Source organism: Limulus polyphemus, unplaced genomic scaffold (assembly GCF_000517525.1).
Source record: "Limulus polyphemus unplaced genomic scaffold, Limulus_polyphemus-2.1.2 Scaffold235, whole genome shotgun sequence".
Classification (NCBI taxonomy): domain Eukaryota; kingdom Metazoa; phylum Arthropoda; class Merostomata; order Xiphosura; family Limulidae; genus Limulus; species Limulus polyphemus.
This window is the reverse complement of record NW_013665845.1, coordinates 132,417-148,332: the sequence shown is the minus strand read 5'-3', so window position 1 is coordinate 148,332 and position 15,916 is coordinate 132,417. Positions and strand designations below refer to the sequence as shown.

Below are 15,916 nucleotides of genomic sequence, written 5' to 3'. Positions count from 1 at the left end.
ATAACTTTTAAATTAGTAAATGAATGTTAATGAAATTTGGCAGTTTATCAGTAGACATTACAATGCATTCATCTCAAAATATAAATTTTTTTTATTAAGTCTTAAGGTTTGTAAAGGAATGTTTCTTTCATGCTTTTTTTCTTTTCACAATTTGCCTATCTATCATGCAAAATAGTTTTCATTTTTAGATTAAAAACACTTTTATGCATCAGAAAATTTAGAAATTTCACATGCAAAATCTTTATAATGTCCAGATAGTTATCAAATATCTCCCAAGAAAGTTTTTTATATTTTGTCCTGTGTGATATACATATATATATATATATATATATATGCGTATAATATCACAAATTACATGTGGACTGATGATACAACACACTGTACCAAACACTTCAATACATATGTCTCACAAGTCCTCCAGCAGCCAGTGTCTGTTCAGTAGAATCAAGGTAAATACACTATTACCAGTCCTGCAGCTGGCATTGGGGCCCATAGAGACCAATGGCAGAGGAAATGAGCACACAAGGTACCAGTTCCTAGCTGTTGAGGTGGTGGACTATGGAGCTTCCTCACTGATTGGTACTTACCTAATAGAGAAGTGGAGTTGTGGTGTCACCGAGAGTGTAGTGCAGGTAACTCCATATATATATATATATGCACATATATATGTGTATATCACACATCACAAATTACATGTGGACTGATGATACAACACACTATACCAAACACTTCAATACATATGTCTCACAAGTCCTCCAGCAGCCAGTGTCTGTTCAGTAGAATCAAGGTAAATACACTATTACCAGTCCTTACTACATCACAAACATACCCCACTCCTGCAGCTGGCATTGGGGCCCATAGAGACCGATGGCAGAGGAAATGAGCACACAAGGTACGAGCCTCAACCTAACTACACTTATTGGTTGTCTAACATCTTCTGTGCAAGTACTTGAACAGCCATGTACTAATTCCACCCATCTAAGCAACAAAATTATGGCTTATTTGCCTCTCTTCTTCCACATGCAGGTAAAGAGTACACCCTAGAAGAGGTAAGACGAGGTCTCTCATAGGTGTGCCCCTGCCATTGGGTGCCAAATCCCATAGTGTTCCTTCGGATACTTTCCACTGGTCCCTCCAATATCTCAACAAGGGATTCTATCTAAACTGTGTGCATAGGTATCTGTTTTGGAAGTTAAGATTTTCCTTACTTGAAAATGTATTTCTGATAGATATACACTTTTTCACTCATTTCCACCCATCCTCCCTATTTCCAGTGCATTTTCATAGGGGGAGATAGTGTGCATAGGTGTATGTTTTCGCAAAGCTAGTCACATGCAAGTACCTCTGGTAGAACTTGCATAAGAGCTGAGGGAGATAGCTAATCTGTATGATGAGGTGAGTGTATCTATTGGAAATACATTTTCAGGTAAGGAAAATGTTAACTTTCAGTGGGACCAAGAAGTGATTCTCCATTATCTCACAAACAATTTGAGAGTTAGTATAATGGCTTTCTCAAAATGCTTAAAGTTAGAATGCTTATTTTGAAAGAAAATGGTTTTGATAGAAGGTAATTCATTACTAAACGAATTATGACTGTAAATACTGCACTGGAGGATCATAAACAAGTATGGAAATTCAATAAATCTCATATTTATCTATTGCATGAGCACTTCATTTGTTTTAAATTCTATGTGATGTGGCATGTATGTTTAGTAGTAAATTTTGTTAGTTTCTTCTTTGATACATAATTTACTAGTCATCATTAAGTTTATAGTACATAAAGAAATTTGAAATGGTGATTCATGGTGATTGATGAACCCAAAAAACTGTGATGTAAGTATATACTCTCATTTTTCCCATATGCTCAGTTTCAAAGTTAACTGACATATTGTGAAAAATGTAGATTGCTATGCATTCAAGATCCATTTTATTCTATATCTTTAGGCACCAAGAAGTTTTTCTGATATTTGAAATCAGTGTTTTAACATTGTTTTGTAATTTTTTCCTTTACAGTATAGTATCAGTGTTCTTTTTAAGCTTGTTTTGTCATGAAGAAAAATTTGAATTCCAAAACTTACTTACTTACCTCCCCTTACACTACAGCTATTACTTGAATGCCATCATTTCTTCCTTTGCCCATCTAAGAATTGGTCTGATTTTTTCTCACTTGCTCCAGTCTTTTATACCTTACTTAATTGTCCTTTGTGATATTTGTCTTGTGACACACTCCACATACATCAATGTCCCATCTATCCTGGTACTGTATATATGCACATCTGATATCTGGTGTTTCTTAACAATTGGAGGGAGAAGAGAGTTACTCTCAGTTGAAACTGTTAGTCATCTTATTTGTAGGAGATGGAGACATATATTCAGTTCGGTGGTGTTCCTCTAGGAAGCTCTGAGACTGCAATTGAGAGCAATACTGGACATTCTGGAGAGAAGTTAGATTTGCTCTTTCCTGCACCTTCTTTTATTCTCTTGGCTTTTCAGGAGGCCACTTTGAGATAAGGTGCCTCAGGCTTCTTTTCTTCAGCTGGTCCATCAAGTGTGTGATGTTTTGGGTCTCTCCCCATTTGCTATTGAGCCTGCACCATACTTGATGGCTGAAAGGTCTGGGAGCAAATACTTAGTTTTCTCTCCATCCACTGACATTTTGGTTCATGCAAAAATGTTGATTACCCAGTTATGCAAAGAGGCAGCTATGCATTGTCTGCCATATTTGTCAGAACTGCGTCATTTAGCCTACCGCCACCAGGTTAAAGTATATTCTGACTCTCAAAGAATACATGTATACAGTACCAGGATAGAGTGAGCATTGATGTATGTAGAGTGTGTCACGAGACAATTATTGCCAAGGGCAATTAAGTGGGGTATAAAAGACTGGAGCAAGTGAGAAAAAATCAGACTAATGCTTAGATGGGCAAAGAAAGAAACCCTGGCAGTTGAGTAGTAGTTGTAGTGTGACAGGAGGTAAGTAGTATTGGAAATGCATCTTCTATTTAAGAAAATGTTAACAATTGGTAATTAAAAATATACATAAGACTGCCTGGCTAATGAAGAATTTACCCTTGTTTTTAGATTTGATGAAAATTCTTTTTTACTTCTAAAAGTATGTACTTCCCAAAAGACATGATTGTTTTTGCATGGATGAAAATACCCAGTTTCTCCAATTTTGCATTAATGCTTGGTTATTAATAGAAAAATGTATATAAAATTTGTAGTTTATTCTGGCTTTATTAATATACCCTATTCCTTTACATGTATTTTTAAATAAACTCTAAATTTAATTTCTAAAGTAACCTAAGTATGGAAATTGATATCAAAATTATGTACAAGTAAAATTATTTATTGAGTATTTATTTCCTCATGAGGTAATTGATAATAATTAACAGGTTGAATAAGAAAGAAAAAGACCTTGCTGCTACTGAGAAGAAACTTCTTAATTTGGAGGTGCAGAATCAGGATCTTCAGTCACGCCTAAATCAGGCTGTATCTGATAGAAAGAGATTCGAGGATGAGCTCAAAGTATGTACACAAAATTTAAATGTAAAATTATATTAAAGAACAAAAAGGTTAGATATTTAAATAAAAATATTAGGTGTCTTATAAATACATGAACTTGCCCTGCTAGTATCAGAATAGCACACTACAACTGTGTTTACGGGCAAAATGATCTGATGGAACTAAATTTTGATCATTGTTAATAAGAACTGTGAAATGTATATTTCAATTAGCTATACTCATTACTGGGTTGATGTTTAGTTTTGTTCTTAGTGAGAATGTAATATCAAATATTTACATTGTTAAGGACCTGCTTGGATTTGTACAGGTTTATGATTCTAGGACTTGATATTTTGTCATATAACAACAGACTGATTTATTTTCATGTTAGTATATAGATTATTTCAATGTTACATCATTATTGGAGTTTCTTTTTTTTTTAGTTGAAATTTTAAATCTCAACAGATAATATTCAGCAAATGAAAAGATAAATATTTTATTATATTCTTGATATAGTTTGTCCAGTAGTTATGCTTTGAACATAGTTAATTTTATTTCTCTTCACATTTCAAGTTAGTAATTATTTTCATTAGTATGTTTGTGAAAGTTTGGTTTTTATGTTAAGACTACTTGAAGTACCCATCCTGATGAAATAGAAACTTGTATGTAACAAAAGATAGGAAATTGTGCTTTTTTTTGTTGTTGTTGTTTTTCTTAACATAATAAACATTAAAAGTGGAATAAAAATACCTTAAAGTACCAACACTGAAAAGAAAGACATTCTGTTTTAAAGAATTCTATCAATATGAAATTAGATAGGGGGTTCACCCCCTCATGGCCTTCCTCATGTCATTCTTTATCACTGTCAAGTTCGGTGCTGATTGATCAAGAAATATGGAAATGTATAAGGAACAGATACACACACACATATTAACATTGACCCCTTTTATTTATTTATTTTTTTTCCTCATGGACTCTGTGAATAATTAACTTGTTTTTACATTTTTCACTATCAAATAAAAGACATATATAACTGAGTGTGCAATTAAAAGAACTGCAGATTATCTTCGCGGACCCCCAGGGGTTACGGGACCACAGGTTGGGAATCACTGATATAGATCATAAAAAGAATATCAGTTAGATGTGGTTTCTTTCATAAATATATTTCCATAAAGTTTATATCAAGTATATATATTACATTGCAGAATTGTTACATTACATTTGTGGTTTAACATTAAACAATTTCACTGGTAAATTGTGGTATTGTTTTTATTTTCATATTTGATGCATCGCATTCTGGCTTCCAGGGTGTAATATACTTTCATACTTTTTTGAAGTTCCCTATTTTCCCTTATTTTTAAGGTAAAATCCTAATCTTTTTACCTTTAAACTACATTTATGGTTTAGTTAAACTTGAAACACAAAACTTGTTGCAAATGTACATGTATTCATTTTGTGAGAATGGTTTAACTACATCATTATTAACTTAAAATAGCAAGGTATTTCAGAATATAGTGGTTTGTACAAATTTTAGCTTCTTGGAGGCATCGGAGACAGATTCTTTCATTTGCAAGATGAGCAAATTGTTTTCTCTGTTTTCTAGTAAGTGACTTTAGAATGAATATGACCTCCACCCCAAGAAAAAATAACTGAGGGATGATCAGATGCTTCTTTGTTTCAATATATTTTGAATTTTCAAGTTGAAGCATATGTACCAGCTTTTGTTAAATTGCACTTTTTGTTCTAGCTACTGTTTGCATAAGCACATTCTCTGATTTTTGTGTATGAGTGTCCATGTCTCTGTCAGTCGTGACCTGAAATGGCTAGGCTGTGATAGTTTTAATATGTGTTATTGATTTTTTAGTAATCTAACATATATACACTTGGTGTTATTGCTTGTGCAATTTATGTGTCCATGGCAGTGATGCTTGAGACAGCCTTTTTAACAAGTTTTATATTTTTAGGGTAATGTAGAAAATTAAAATGTCACACAGAAAAACACAATTATAGTATCAATGGTTAACATTTGTAGATAATAATGGTTGTAAATTTTCATCTTGGTGTCATTGTCAAATAACCAATTTCACTATTTCTGTAGTTTGACAGAGACAGTAGCATGTGATAATAGTGGCAAACAGCAACTCTTGAAACATGATCACAAAGAACTGGCTAAGATGAAATTTAGTTCTAATCAACAAACACTGTCCTACAAATTAGATTAGGTATATATATGCTTTAGTGCATTTCTTAAGGTTTTTAATGGCTATGACAAAGCAGGTGATTGTATACAAATGTGCTGATATGTCCCATACAAAATCTAAATTATCTCTGCTAAATCCCCTATTTTTCCTGAGGGGTCTATTGGAAAACCTGCACAATACAAAAGCACTATATTAAATTTTTCAATGTTTTTTTATGAATAAAAAATGGAATAATTATTTAGTAAATGGTAATCTGATGACACTTTTAACTTTCCAGTTTTAAATTGTTTAAACAAGAGCTCAATGCAAGTTAGTAAATTATCAGTACTAGGGTCATTACTGGAAAAATGTACTTTCAGTGAAAATAAAACTATCTATACACAATTAATACCTCAAGTTTTAACAAGAGAAGTTATAGATCTATTATAGAATATTTAAAATAGCTTATTTTTTCAGTTACTCTCTCATAAAAATTAGATTCCTACTAGATACTTAAGATTATTGCTTTGAGACTATGCCACATTATTTCTAGAGAGGTGTGTCCATTACAAAATGGCAGAGGAGTAGAAGAAAGGTTGTTGGGAACATTAGGGCCAAAAGTGATGGTTGGAAGCATTCTAGATTGAAAAAAAAAGATGTTGAAAGATTATATTGATGTTTCTGCAAAATTACAAGTAAAGAAAGTTTCAATATATATTGATGCATATTTGAATACAAAGAACTGTATTGAAATATGTAGCAATGCAATTTTTCTGTCCTACAATAGGCCAGGCAGTTGTTTCATTGTATTTTGTAAATATTTCCAGCAGATTGAGTTCATTGTAAATTTTTCTCAGCATGTATTTGATTTTTATTTCTTAAGTGATCAGGAATTTACTTATCTCAAAGATGTTTGGTTTTTTTTTGGACTTTTTCAAATTTCTGTAAGGAATATGCTTACAAGTTCTACAAAATGAATGGTTCTTGTAATTAGGATCACTGGATTTGGGTATGGTTTCTGGATTTTTTTGTATGTTAATATTGTCTTGTCTGTATATTTTATATCATTTATGGTGTGTATAACAATTTTGAGGGGAGGTGGTTAGTGTTATATACACACTGGATTGAGTACGTGATTTCTTTGTTAGTATTGGTGGTGATGCATATGGAATATGCCAAATCTCAATATGATATCTTACCCCTCTAACAAAAACTTTCTTGATTTTTACTGCCCTCTGTCGGCACAAATTTTCTCTTGCCACTAGCCTTGATACTCCCACTTATCTTCAAACTAACATGCAAGTAATTAGGCAGCAACCTTTTCAGCAATAGAAGTGCAACACTACCCCTATCGTAACTAGTGTCCTCTCTAATCTTGCAGCTGATAACTAATTCTTAATTTGCAGTCTTATTGAACAGATGTGTTTTCACTGACTGTTTGATTCACTTGTCCGCAAGTTTTTACTTTCTTAATTTTTCTTCTTTAATTACATTGTTCTTTACCATTTTTTGTTCTCTTGTGGAGAGTTATGAATTATTTTATTTATCTCCTCTTTCAATTTTGTGAGTTATGCACTCACAGTTTCAGGTAATCACGACTACAAAGGCTGCAGCGGAATCACTGACCGCATCCAACAGGTCGGAACCTCTATTTTCGGCTCTTGTCCAGCGGAGTTGATCAATTTCATCCAACAAACAGAAAAACTAATGATTGTCTTGTTACAGTTTTCACTGTTTGGGAAGCTTTGAATTTGGACATCTTTTTTCTCCCTCATTATTATGCCTTTCATGTTAACTTTAGGAGACCTCTTAGTTTGCCTAATTTTGGTTAAAATGTAGTTTTTTGCTGCGAACTTTTGTGTTTAAGCTTTTTTGGGATTGTGAGATGTTTGCATTTAAAATATTCTTATAATGATATTAAGAATACCCACATTTATGGACTTTTCTGTTTATTCAATCAAAGTTTACAGTAAACACATACACCTTCTTCAAAATGCATAAGAAACATGAGGAAATATGATCTCTAGAAATACTTGAAGTCCAAAAAATAGTGTTGCTACAACTTTCCAAGGATTAGTTACACACATGTAGCTTTAGTGTTATGTCTACCGAAATTTATAAAATTTCTTTGATGAGGAACAAAGGATTATATCTAAATGAAAAAACAAAAAACTACATAATCCCTCTTTTAAAGTATGGCAACCATGAAAAATAAATGCCAAGTATATTATAGGCTGTCACAGACATTTATCATTAACAGACTAACAAAAGGAAATTGTAACATAAATCTCAATAAAATATACATGTATAATAATCTCCATGTACATCATGAACTTGTATGCTGTAGCCTCTGGTTTTGATAGCAATATTTACAAATTAAAACTTTAGTTCTTGCAGAAAATTTTCAGACTTGCATATTTTCACATAGACATATATCTTTTAATCCATTTTACCACAAGTTTAACAATAATGCTTGAATTTTAATAACAAATTTCTTTTATCTTATTATGGTAAATATACTGTGAGTTAGGTGGTACAAATGTTGGTGAAAGCAGCTCACCTTTCTTGACAGATAGCCTAAAACACTAAAATCTATAACAAATATTAAGATAATTTTAAACTATTATGTTTTTCTCCATAGGAAGTCCAAGCTGAGAGGGATAAACTTGCTAAGCAACTAGCAACTTCTAAGTCTCAGCTTGAAGATGAAACTCTCAATAGAGTGGATTTGGAGAACAGATTACAGAGTGTAAAGGAAGAACTGACTTTCAAAGACTCAATACATGAAAAAGTAAGTTTTATTCTCATTACATTTTTTTACCCTGTGTTAATGTTTGCATCTAAATTGGTGCATAAATTTTTTTTTGAAGCTCAGCATTGTGCATTAAGTTGATTGTAGTATATGTACTTGTCCTTTTTTTTTCTTTATTTGAATTCAGCTTCAGTAAGTTAGCTTACCATATTGAGTATTTGCCCATGTAAAGATTTTGCTTATCTTCATGTCTAAGAGTAACTTACAGAACATCCTTTGGATTTATATATTTAGAATATACAAATTTTTTTTGACAGTCAGTTCATGAGAAAAAAATACCTATATTTGTCTCTCTGTAAAACATGATTAATTGTTCTTTACATATTTTCCAATTAAGAATAATGATATTATTATAACATTCATGATGGCAGGAAAACACATTTGTTCCAAAAGTCAATTTAACACAAAAAATACAAAACCCTGTAACCCAAGCACTTTCATAAGGTTCACCTTTCAAAAAGTCCTTGAGTAACGGGGTTTTGTATTGTTTTTGTTAAATTGATACTACTATAATATATGCTTTCTCAATGTGAATCGAGTTTGTAAGTTGAAAATCATTTGTGCCCATTTTTAGGACTAGTGTTTTAGTGGAACACTTTTGAAGAAGCTGTAAGGTGAAATGTTGTATGTCCAATTAAAGAAAAATATAAAATTTGGATTTATAAGGTTGTTTATTTCTAGTATTAAAATGTTTTATACACCAGTATACACTACAGAAGTTAAATAATAAGTTGTTTTAATAAAATTGCAAGAAAGTCTAATGTTTCATATGTGAACATAATCAAGCATTTGAACTTTGCAAAAGATCTCATTTTAGAAAAGAGGGCATGGTGTGGTTAGAGAACTTGACTTCAATCTGCTTGTCAAATTTACTGAAGCTTATGTTTCAATCTTGAAAATGTTATCATTTACTTTCAGCACAATTACCTAGGCTTCAAATGGCACTACTCAACTGAGGAATTGTCAGCTTGAATACATTGGGAGATTGATTGTTATATAAGTTGATCTTTGTCGGGCCTTGAGTTTGGTGGCTCACACATTTGGGTCCACTGACTTTGGACAGATAATCTGTTATACTGCTATGGCTTTTGATATTATTATTATTATTTGTAGTTATTTTGTTTCAATAACATATGTTTATTTAGATTTATACCTACTTCTTGTAAGATTAGGGTTTTTTAATTAATGTTTAGTGATATCCTTTTGTACTACAACGTTTGTTTAGGCATAACATGTGTCTGTAATTTTAGGCTTACTTGTCATTCATCTTAGGCTAAATATATTGTTTCTTCAACAAATACCATCTACTAAATTTTATTGTTAATAGGCACTTACATAATTTTACAATATTAAAAATTTTTTCATTTTCATAATTAATTATATTTTATTCTTCTTACAAGTAATTTCGTTTTTGAGGACCTCACTATTGTTTGCTCTCCTCCTCAAACTGCTGAACTCGTTAGGGAAGAAGTCTATTTGACAATTTTCCTCCACCTGATTCTGTATTGGCCTTCCCAGGCCTCTACTGCAGAGTCTGCTAGTCCTACCTCAGCCCTTTTTATACATGTTTCATAGTTATTTTTTCTTTTTCCCTCCTTTTCCAGATATTTTGCTTCATGCTAGGCTTTTATGTGTCTCTTTTGAGAGTTGGTGCTGGCATGCTTTGCCCTCCTCAGGCTTTTGTTCATTTTTGCCTTAGCATACCATCAGGTGGATTGTTTTTTCTTTTCTTGCTTCTCTGCATTTTGAATCTCTGTTGCCTGTATGGGGGTGCATAATCTGTTAATCCTATCCCTTTATCCCTAGCCAAGTTTTCTAGCCTTCATCTTCCCCTATTGCCTCTCCACCACACACCACCTTTTTGAGGCATTCCATCTATTTTTGGGGATATTGGTGGGATACCTTCCTCCTTCTTACCTCCATATTGGGGTGATTGCCATCTTCAGCTCTTTCCGTAGAAATGTGGCTTTCTTCCTTTCGGGATCTTCATAGGTGGGACACTTGTCTTCTACCAAGTTTGTTTCCCTTCCACTTCTATAGGAGAAAAAGTGGAATTGGACTTGTGAAACTCACGAAATTCGGAGAAATCGAGCATGACTCACTGGCCGACACTTGGCTTTTTTTATTATGATTGTGACAAATTTTATAATTTTTCATGATAAAGTGAATAAACGACAGTAAAAATATGATAATTTGAAACAAGGAATTTATATCTAGAGAAAAGCTTTACTTAGATTAAACAATGAGCTAACTAGTGAGATACACTAATACCTCGATTATTTGCTGTTTGTTATCCACAATTTTTTGCTTTTCTTGGACCAGTGTAGATAATCAAGGCACCACTGTATATTTATTTACTTTCACAGCAGTGAGTGCATGCTAATGATCACATGATATCAGCAACCACTTTGATTGCATTGGCTGAACTAACTGCCTTTAGTCCCATTTGAGTCTAAACATGAGTACTGATTGGTTGAATCGAGAGGAAGAAGAAAAACAAAATGACACAAAATCAGTAACATGTTGTGCAACTGCAGTGCTGAATCCTCCATTAAATCCTAGTATTTAGGACTCATAGAACATGAAAGTAGTTCCAGACTTCCAAGAGTCCAGAACTGTTTATAGATTTGAGTTCTACTTATCACAGCCTTATGCACGAATAAATGGGAATAAATACTAGACTCCACGATGAAATTCTTAGTCACCATGTTAACCTGGCACCTGGGATTTATCAGGGCCTGGCTTACAGGACTCATTATTCTAAGTATAGTGATCATCATGACAAAGTTCTTAGCACTACCCAATGCTTGTCATATTGTCTCACTTTTTGAATTATGTTACAATTTATTCTAGTGGGTGTGAATTGGCATCATTATTAAACTAACTTAAGAGATAGCTAAATAACTGAGGAAAAGTTGTGTAAAATATGATAACAAAAAATAAAGGAATACCACTTCACAAATCTGTTATTTATTGATTTCATTGTGACTAACAGTATCATTTTGTTTTTCAAGGTGATAAGGTACAACAAAGTGATTCTGTTTTCTTTCTAATCTTGCTGTATTACAAAGTGAATAAGTTAGGTTTCAACCACCTGAAAATGTTTAAACTTTGTTGCTTAAGTCTGATTACTGGGAACATGAATACAACAGTTAATTCTTCTAACAACAGTTTTGTAAATCTATAAAATACATAAAGTGATACACCACTTTTAGTGTAATAAACTCTGCTTATTATGTCTGATTAAAATATAATACCTGGATATATTTGAATTTTTTTGACAAAGGATAATGGCATCTTGAAATTGTGGAAAACATTAAAAACTGATTTTTTGCAGGAGATGTCTGAAACCCGTGTCATTCAACAAACTGAAATTTCTGAACTTGATGGACAATTGAAGGAAGAGTATGACCAGCAGTTTGCCAACACATTGATGACCTTGCGAGAACAGTATGAAACACAAATGAAGATTAATCGAGATGAAATTGAGACCATTTATGAAAAGAAGGTAGAGTGTAATTGTTTAATTTTTCTTCACTGTTTGCTAGGTTTTGAAATTATTTCAGTCACATTTTGAAGTTAGAATTTTTAGAAAACTATTATATGGTTTTAAAAAAATAAAAAGTATATAGAAAAGCACAATACAATTGTTTGCAAAGTTTTTGGTCTGCCCTGTATTAGTGTTTAAATGTGAATATCGTAGTGGTGTACACATTGCCATAAAGGATACTAAATCTGTGTTAAAACTGAATTTTTTCTTTTAAACAATGTTAATTGTTAATTTATAGTAATTTTGTAATTTTCTACTGAGTTTTCAGTAAATACATATTTTCAAAACTTTTAGTACTACATGGAAATTCTTTTTTTAGTGTTGTCATGTCTTAGTATTCATGAATATGAATGTTTTTTTTTATTTTATTATACTGAATTCTTGTTAACCATTAGTTTTGAAAGCAGTAGCAAAAACATAAGAATGATGATAATACAGAGAATATGAATTGCTATAATTATTAAACTTTACAAGTGCAAAAATTCATAAACATTAGCCTGCACATATACTGTACTTTAAGTTGTATCCTTTTAGAATTACAATATAAATAAAAGTATTTCTGAACTTATAGATTTTACATTTACCTAAACTTTTCTGAACAGTTAATGCATAGCTAACACGATTTGTCACTGCACATAAAAGAAGCTTTCACCATGATTTATTGTTGGTTATAACTTAAAAAATATAAAAACAAGTTGTAATTCATAAGTTTTTAAGAATGAGAGTTAATTTAGGTCATTTAATAATAAAGATATATGTTCTATGTTCAAACACTTGAGGTTTTTGTTGGATATATACTAACAGTAATAAAACTTAATTTTAACTTGAAATTTTGAAAGTACCCACTGCAGTACCAAAAACTTGTATTTTCATCTTTGAGACATTCCAGTACTGGTTGGAACACCAAATACCAGGACTTGAGATGAAAGTTTGTAACCACCATGCCCCACATAAATGTGTAACAGTCTAGATTCCCACTTTCTTGAGACATCCATGCATTAAGCATGGAGTGCGAGTTTTCTGGTGGTACTTGTGATGCATATTTTTTGTTTTTGTACAACATCCATGCTCTTCATTAGCAGACCCATGAGCAGCTTCACTAGTTTCTTCCTTGATTATTGTAGCTTGGACTTCAGCCATATATATAATGATTTATACTGGAAGAGAACTTTATAAAATAGAATCTAACAGTGTTCAGCATCTCTTTTTTCCTTAATAGGAAGAAGTCAGTTTGGATAAATTGTCATGTAGATGCTTTTCTAACTTCAGTTTTGAATTCACTGAAACATGCATTTCACATGAACCCTTATGAATCTGGAGAAACCTTGATCTTCTTTGGAGGTGTATAAAGGTTTTAAATGTAGATATTTTGAAGTACACCTGATGTAAAAAACCTTGTGACTTTAGATTTCCCTGTTGTATTTGGCTGTAACAGAAAATTGTGCTGATGCTCAAATGTTAAAAATCTTGTTGTCGTACAGTTCATTCATTGTTGTTTGAATGATTTTCATTATATACTTTGGAACCTAGATTGCTGAGCTTCAGAAATTGGTGGATCAGTACAGCTCTTCTACAACTTCTGCACATGATGAGTTGAGAACATTTAAAACTCAATTTGACAACCTGAGTTCAAAGATAGGAGAGCTTGAATCCAAGGTTAGTAAATTGTATATGTGTGTTTATAAGAGAAGTGATTCATAAAAAAAATTATGTACAGTAATTTTATAAATTTTTTTTTTTTTATTTTGAGTGTAATATATTGTATTTTTATTTATTTCTTCCTCCAGCATAAAGCAAATTCACATGTAGATATCTTGCACTTTCACAGGATTTGGTCAATTTTCTGGAGTTAGAGAAGTAACTTACTCATTTTTAAGGTGTTTTTTTTTATAATACAGCTTACAATTTCAGTTTTAAAATCCATGATCATTAGCCACGTATAATCATTCTTAATAAAGAAATAAGCTGAATTACATTCTGCATTTACCTTCTTGTACTGTTGCACCGGAGGTAGTTGAATTGAAACACAATCTTTTTCATGATTGCTTAATTTTTGCTAATTTGTTTAATTTTTGTTATTTACTCAGAGAGAGCAAATTAATGCTTATTTAGAATCATGGCAGTATCCATTTTGTACTAGTAATAGTTTTCCTCTATATTGAAGACAGTGCATCCTATATATTCAAAGTCATTCTTGCCTTTTAAGTATTTTATGCTTTCATAAATTTACTAATATTAATTGTATTTTAATATCAGACTCAGTTCCAAAAATTCAAAAATATCCATGTTTTTACCAAATTTATAATTTCATAAATCCAGTTGATAATTTTATCTTTCACTAAATAGTAATGATTTTATCAATAACTAATTTTAACTAGAATTGTGCACTGCCACAATTAAAAAATACCAAACTTTCCCAATTTCTTTTCACACTAGACGTTGGTTAGGAAGTTACAAAAAAGTCATAGCTGAAATTTCATGGTAAATATCTTTTCTTTAAGTTTGGACTGCTGATGGCCCATTGTGTAGCTTTACATTAATGTAAAAATTCTTCATGTGAATAACCATGAGCTTTTTTTTTCTCCAAATGGGGTTTGATTTCATCTAGTAAACAGAACACAGGTAGCCCATTGTGTTGCTTTGTGCTAAACATACAAACCTACATTTTTTCTTAATTTTATTTCTTAATGTGTGCTGTGTAAATAACCACCAAACAACCTGCTATCTACTTAAGTAGTTGTAGTTTTTCTAGCAATATTTTAGTGCCATATATTATAATTTGCTATTTTTTTGTGTTAAAGTGTACTGAATGAATAATGCAGATAACAAAGATAGATTATGTTAATTTAGAGTATCATAAGTAATTGTGAGACCAGATTTATCACTACAGTTTGGGTTGTTTAATGTCTGTTTTAAGTTTTATATAAAAATAAATGTCTTTTTATTGCAGTTTCTTTACCTGGTAAATTTATGGATTCTATTTGTGTTGCCATTAAGTTGTGAAGTATCAATTTAAAAAGTTGCTGCAGTACACACATTATCTTTTATTTTAGGACATCGCTATTGGGAAGCGTTTAGTATAATTTTATGGTTTTCATGTAAAATATTTTTAAGGAAATATATTTCTGTGTAGATATCTATGTGATTTGTTAATATTTTAACTCTTTCATGCCTTGATGGGTGCATTGTGCGTCAAGGGTAAAATTAAATGGACCATTAAATTGAAAAGTTATTTTTCCACACATTAAAAGATAAAATACATCAGATTAAAATTTATTCACTAAAAATTTTAATTAAAATTTTAAAGGTCAGAAATTTTAATTTTGGGTTGATCTTAATACACTGAAATCATTAGTGTTTGGGAATTTTATAAATGTTTTGTAAGTATAATACAGACTCATAGTTCTCTAGGAGAAAAGTCATAAGTTGTAAGTTGAATGCAAGTGTATTTAATTGGTTTTTAGCCAATGTTTCTCAACCTTAGCTGTTATGGTATGATGTAATTGCCTATATTGCAGCCTCAAGAATTTTTAGGCTATTGAGCTAAAAAGTAATGAAAGCTCTTTTTATGTTCATTTCAACTATACAACTTAGTACGGCTTTTATTGCAGTATATAATAAAGTGAAAAATCTTAATTTGGTGATAGGTTGTTAAAAGAAAAGATTTTTTTGAACAACTTCTTTTGTACGTACAGTCCTGATATTTGAGTTATAATATAGTATGATAGGAAAAGAAATGTTTTTTATAGAACAAAATGAGGTAGGCTTAGTTATATAATTTTGCACTCAATTGTATGAAGTTTCATTTTACTGACAAGCAATGGCATAAATGGGCAAAGTAAAATGTAATATATATATATATATATATAT

At 31.5% G+C, this 15,916-nt stretch overlaps 1 pseudogene; it reads left to right on the top strand.

Moving 5' to 3' along the window:
* Positions 1–15,916, top strand: part of LOC106478632 — a 68,891-nt pseudogene that overhangs the window by 8,134 nt on the left and 44,841 nt on the right.